Here is a 6,526-nt window from a genome sequence, read left to right on the forward strand (position 1 = left end):
ACGCTTTGCAGTATATAGGCTTGTTTGTTGAAATGTTTGCTTGTGGAAGAATTAAAGTGGTGTGGTTTAACACATAACTTGATTAATGGGGTAAATTTGGAGCTTTTTTTCAAAACTAGTTAATGGTTCAAATAAATGTAGTTTTGGCAAAGCTTTAGTTTCAATATGGTTAAATGAACTTTTAGTGCAGGTCGCTAATTAATTTAGTGTTAGGACTGATTCATGTGCATCATGGATCATGCATTTACTTTTATTGTGTGTGTGTGTGTGTGTGTGTGTGTGTTTAAAGGTTTTTTACCTGGCAGATTGACCAATAGAGCAATACATGTTACTTATCATTGTTGGTACACCCTTTTCCAACGGTGGGAGTGTAGCACAGTGGAAAATAGACATGACAAGGATTCTTTAACATTGTGAGATCGGGCCATTTCAACATTTGTGCACGTAACTCCACAAAAATCGTTGGAGCACTAGGGAAAAAAAGTTATATTTTATCTATGATGGAGAATGTGTAGTAAAAAAATAGGAAACAGGATAAAATAAAATACAGCAAAAAAGATAGTAAAAGAAAATGCAAATTTGGATACAATAAATGTAGGGCCAATATTCATGTCACATTATGTGGAGAACTGTGGCCCTTGGTGGAGGTTTGTGGTCTGCGAGTGCTTTTCTAGTTTTATATAATTTTAATGGCCAAATAAAATTCTACTTGGTTTCTTACAAATGCTTGAGTCGGTCCTGCTCACAAGTAGGGTGAACTTCTGCTTTTTGGAGGAATCAAATTCAAACGAGCAAGACAAAGTACAGCAAAAGCACCATGCTGACAGCACTAAAGCTCTGGAAAAGTGTGGTGGTGTTTTCTGCAGAACGTTCACTTGAGTTGACAAATATAAGTTCCCACAATGTTGGCTTCTACAAAATTGATCAAAACCCAAAAATAGGATGAATATCTGTTTCTTTTGGACTCCACAAATACAGGGGGAAAAAAACAAAAACTAAAAACACACACTGTGCAAGTGCCAAATGGAACTGTTGTAATGAATTACTGCGAGGACCCGGAAGTCCAGCCACATAAACACGCACAAAGGAGCTGTGAACAAAAACCAGTTTATTTGAGATGAGATGAAGGAGCAGAGGATCAATCCAGGTGAATGAGCAGCTGTGAGAGTCCAGGCTCCAGAGACAGAGTCATGATGGAGGCAAGAGGTCAAGATTATGATGAAGTACTTGTCCAGGACGATAGGCGAGGCTCGGGGACCCAAAGACAAGGCAAGGCAAGGCAAGACAAGGGTCTGTGACCAGAAAATCCGAGAGGCTAGAGGTGTCCATCGTAGGCAAGGCAAGGAGAGTAATCCTGGGATGTGAAGCGGTAGGTTGGCAACTGGAGACAATCCGTAGAACACTGGACAACAACTCGACATGAATCTGCTGATGATCTGGCAGAGGGGAAGAGACCGGAGGGTGTTTAAGGAGGCTGTGAGTCATGAAAAATGGGCAGAAGACCAGGTGAATTGAATGAGACTGAGCATAGCAGAGGCATTCAGGTGCACAGAGATCCAACTGATGAGTGCCGGCAGATCAGGGAAGAAAAACATGACAACTGTCTGGTTTCGTGCTAATTTACGGGCTATGCTAGCAGCTTTGTGAAGGTATGAAAAGGTGCAGGAGTGTTTACTGCACACTGCTAAACTCAGCATGCTTATCTGCACACAGTTATGTTGACATTCTTAAATTTTACAATTTTTGTTCTTACAAATTTATCAGAACCCACAGACCCAAAGTATATTTTTAGTTTTTGAGCCCTAATACTTTAGTTTAACCTCAGCAAGTGATTTCTAGTAATCTCTAATCTGTGTTTATCTGCATCAAATACCTGTTTGCAGTTAGACAGTATATTCATTTTATCATCTAGTTGTCTCACCACATTCCTTCTTTCCTCTGCCAAAATCAGCGTCACCACCTTACCTCAGCTCTTTTGGGTCCATCGGCCTGGTTTGAACTGGCTGAATGGTTGGCCCACAGGATAAGGGGAAATTCCCAGGCTGGTTTCATGCCAGATTTTTATGGTCTTCAGCTTCAGTGAATTAATATGCGTGACTCAGAGATGGGAACACAAGTGCAAGGCTAAATCTCACTGAAATGTTTTCGTGCTTACAGTTTCTTAGTGCATCAGTGATTGGTCTTTAGTTAGCTGTGCCACCCTTGCTTATTTTTCCTATTGTGCATATATTAGTGTGTTACCTCGAATTAGTCCCAGAGTATATTATCCAATTGTAATTTGTCATCTTACCCCTTTTTCCCCATGCAGTCCATCTAAGTTAAGAGTCTGTTTGATTTAAAGTGAAATAACACCTTCCTGGCTCAGCACTTCTTTCAATTATGTTTTTGTTTGCAGAATTCATTCAGCATGTAGCATTCGTGTTGGAATGGACAGTAATTTTTCTCTTAATAGATTAATATCTTTGCCACAACTTTTAAACAAAGCCCAAACCCCCTTTAATTTGGAATTATTTTAATTGTCTTCAAAATGTGATGCAATTTTACATCTTGGGAAAAAAACACATCAGAAAAAATACAGGTCACAAAATATATAAATCATACAAGAGATTACTTAGAAAGTCAAGTGTTTGAACAGGGTTGAACAGAATTTAAAATTTTACAGGAGTATCTGCTCATGGCTCATTGATGTATGTGATACACAGGCAATGCCTTAATGTTTCTCTGTGTGAAACATTACAAAGCTAAAATGGCATAAAACCTACAGTTTCATTTCTATAACTACAGACAACGGCTGCAACATGGCTACCAATATAGTGCATTCAGGAAATTTACGAGCTATTGAAAATCATTTGAGTATTTGATCAAAAGCAGAAAGCATGAAAATTACACAACTTTTAATCTGTTTTACAATAAGCTGTTTATGTTTGTGTTACGCATTGATTGAACCTTTATGTAGGTTCCAAACCAATTTATTCATGTGTTGGGGTAAAATGAATAAACCACATAGATCATTTGTTGTTATTGCAGTGGGGTAGTGGTCCCTCAAGAAGTGGGTATACTCTCAATTTTTTGACCCTTAAAAAAAGAGTAGCTGCAGGTGTCATACTGTTAGACATATAAACATCTTTGTTTTTTATCAGGCTAAAGTTAATGCAACTGCTGGCTAACTGCACCAGTGTGGCATTTGTACCACTAGTTGCTGGTTGACGTACATTCATGGGAAAGCTTGCAGCAGTGAAAGCAGCATCACAGGAGCTTTAGAAGTGGATATACTCCATGCTAACCAACAAAATAGGTGGGTATGTTTGGCATACCCTACCTATACCCTGGACTACACCACTGGTTGTCAGTGGCTACGAGATTTGTCCATTCCTTCTCACAAAGATAACACTTTGTGAAGACAAGCTGAGGACATGAACACATTAATTTGTGCAGATGAAATAACACATTCACATAGGCCTATTAATTAATATGGTACATAAACAACATAAAACAAACTGTTAAAGTCCGCTTATCAATGTGCAACACAAGGAAATGTTCTCGTACCGTCTGACTTCTGGTCAGTGCACAAAACACAGATTATTGGAGGGATAATACAGAATGTCCATGCTCTGTGAAACTAAAAGTTACACACACACACACTTTTAAAAAACACATGATGCATGCATCTACAAGCTTGCAAAAAGTTGTGTAAAACTGTCAGAATGTATTACATTTTTACAGCCGGATCAACTGCAGTAAAAAATTAGTGAGCACAACAGAAGCCACAAGTGTTTATTTTCAGGACAAACAGAGAAAATGAATGTAAATACATCATGGTCCACTTCACTTCTAGGTCATTTACTGAAAACTGCTGCTCTGATCAGACAGAACCGTCCACTCAATACATGCTCCCAACTTCATATTTCAGTGCAATTTTTAATCTAAATTAAGATCTGTATCTTGTTGATCAAGCTATATACAAGAAAGGTTTTGCCACTGAGATTGTTTTTAAACATAAACCTCAATAACTGTATTTCATTTTATGCAGTAAACCTTTCCAACTCAAGTGCCTGGGATGAGTTATCTTAAAGGCATTCCTTACATTCTTTTGACTGGTTTTCCTTTCAGAGATGGGCCAGTCAAGGCCTTTCACACTTTCCATCTGGGACTCTTCCAGCTTTGAATTGGCTTTGACTTTACAATTGTGGGCCTGTTGAAACATTACTACCCTAATCTGAGATCTCTGGTACTCAGTCTCATTCTGCATTTGCTTGGTCCTTTCTACCTTATGCCTCTACAAGTCTCTGGATCTTTGCTAGTGCAGGTCTCTGTGCAGCACATGATGCTGTCACCTCAGTGTTATCTGGCAGAGATGGTGTTAGAAAAGCTGTGCACACAGGGCTGTGTGTTTCACTTAACAACTCTATTCTAGTTTAATTACTACAACTTTCAACACGTGCTTGTAATTTGTCATGTCTTTTTTTTACATTCCAAAACTTTAAAAAAAAAAAAAAAAAAAAAACCCAAAAACCTTTGACCAAATTCTGACTGAGATTAATTTAAAAATCGATAATGTGTACCAGCACTCTTATTTGCTCTGGTTAATGTTGCAACATTAGCTGCAAACTGAATCTTAATGTCAACAAAACAGTTGCCAAGATGTACCTGATTATACTTTTTGAACAAGGTTTTAAAAACGGATGATATTCAGTTATTGCATATAAACAACCCGAAAAGATTGTAAATATGCAGAGGAAGTTGGTTTAAGACTTTAATATAAAGATATGAAGGAATCAACTCTTAAACTTTTGCTTGAAAAACATCATGAGTAAAATCTTTTGAAAGGAAGAGGAACAGTAAGGACTGTGTCTTGCTTGTGAGTCTACATTGTGCTGCAAAAGCTGGGTGAAATGGGATTGCTATGCTGTTTATGATGTCAATGCTGAACCGTGTAAGTTTTAACACAGTCGATTTTTGTGCTGATCAGTTGAAACTTTACACTGTACAGAGTTTGGCAAGAATTGTACTGATCATGTGTGAAACGTCATTTTACAAATAGACAAGTAAACGGTTATATGGACGTGCAAACAAAACCGTGTCTGCTTTCATACATAACACCTGTGTCATAACCTAAATCTCTTCTTAAGATGCTAGTTCATATATATAGTACCATTAAAACATGAAGGTTTTTCTTTCTTTTTATTTAAAAAAAAGATTGTAGAGCAATATTGAGACATTTTAACCTGAAACACATGGAATCCTGTGTTGAAAAAACGATGAGCCTATAAATGGTAGCAACCATGATGGAAATAATTATTACATAATATAATACTGTATAAAGTGTCATGCTTTTATTCTTTCATTATTGGGACTCAACATTGCTTTGCTGTTCTATTTACTCTGTTTTATATTCTTTGTCTTTGTAATGCTGTCACATTACAGTTCTAAAGACTTCATCCATAATGTAGAATGTCAGGTTTGTATTTTTCAGCTGCAGCATTGGAGCACCACATCAGGGCCATGGATCTTTTTCCACAAGTCTTGGCTCAAGTGGACTTGATTTTTCACACACACACACACACACACACACACACACACACACACACACACACACCCTTTATTTTAAAAAAGTCTATATCGCTTACAGCTATAATACTACCACAGATAAGAGTCAAATCAATGAGTTGGTACTTAATAGTAGGAACCAGTGAATGTTTCGAGATGACAAAACATAAGACACTGATAGTCCATTTGTGTGAATGGATAACATAACTATCTGTGGAAATACACACCCCAACACACACCATTTAAGTGCAAAGGTGCCACACAACATGTGGCACCTTTGCACTTAAATGGTTCCAAACTAGATTTATTACTTTCCATTTCACACACATAAAATTAGCAGATGTACTAGAAAGGAGGGTTTACTTTAAAGAAAAAAAAAAAAAGAAAAAAAAAGGTAAGATGGTGGGAAAGGTGGACTTGTTCATTTCTGTAATTTAATTACAACTTACATTTAGAAAGTTTTAAAAAAACAAAAAAAAACCAAAAAAAAAACAAGACATGATTCCACATGGCTATAAGCAAAACTAAATGTTTTAACCCTCCTACTTAATCTTGACTTAGACTTTCTGCTTCATTAAGAACACAAACGCTCCACCCACAAACTGCTGAGCTGCCAACAGGTGCAGTCCAGCAGGTCTTTCGAAAAAGGCATAAATGTATAAATAATCTGAATTATGGCTAAAATGTTGGGGAGCAAAAACAAATAAAACAGGGTTTTTTGGTGAAGAGGCTCCAGCTAGATGGCAAACCTCAGATTCAGGAGGAGCATTGTGGGTTTTGTACCGATCATAAAAGGGGAGGAGGGTCTGGGTCTTCCTCCTGAACCTGTTGCCTCTGCATTCCAGCACTGGATAAGCGGAAGGAGATGAGGGAATAGATGGAAATCAATGAAAACCGGACAGGGCTAAAAGCAATTATTTTGAAGATACAGCGAAACAGTTTACAGCCTTCGTTACAGTTTATGGAGGGAGCAAAAAAA

Source organism: Telmatherina bonti, assembly GCF_933228915.1.
Source record: "Telmatherina bonti genome assembly, chromosome: 10".
In the NCBI taxonomy this organism is placed as follows: domain Eukaryota; kingdom Metazoa; phylum Chordata; class Actinopteri; order Atheriniformes; family Telmatherinidae; genus Telmatherina; species Telmatherina bonti.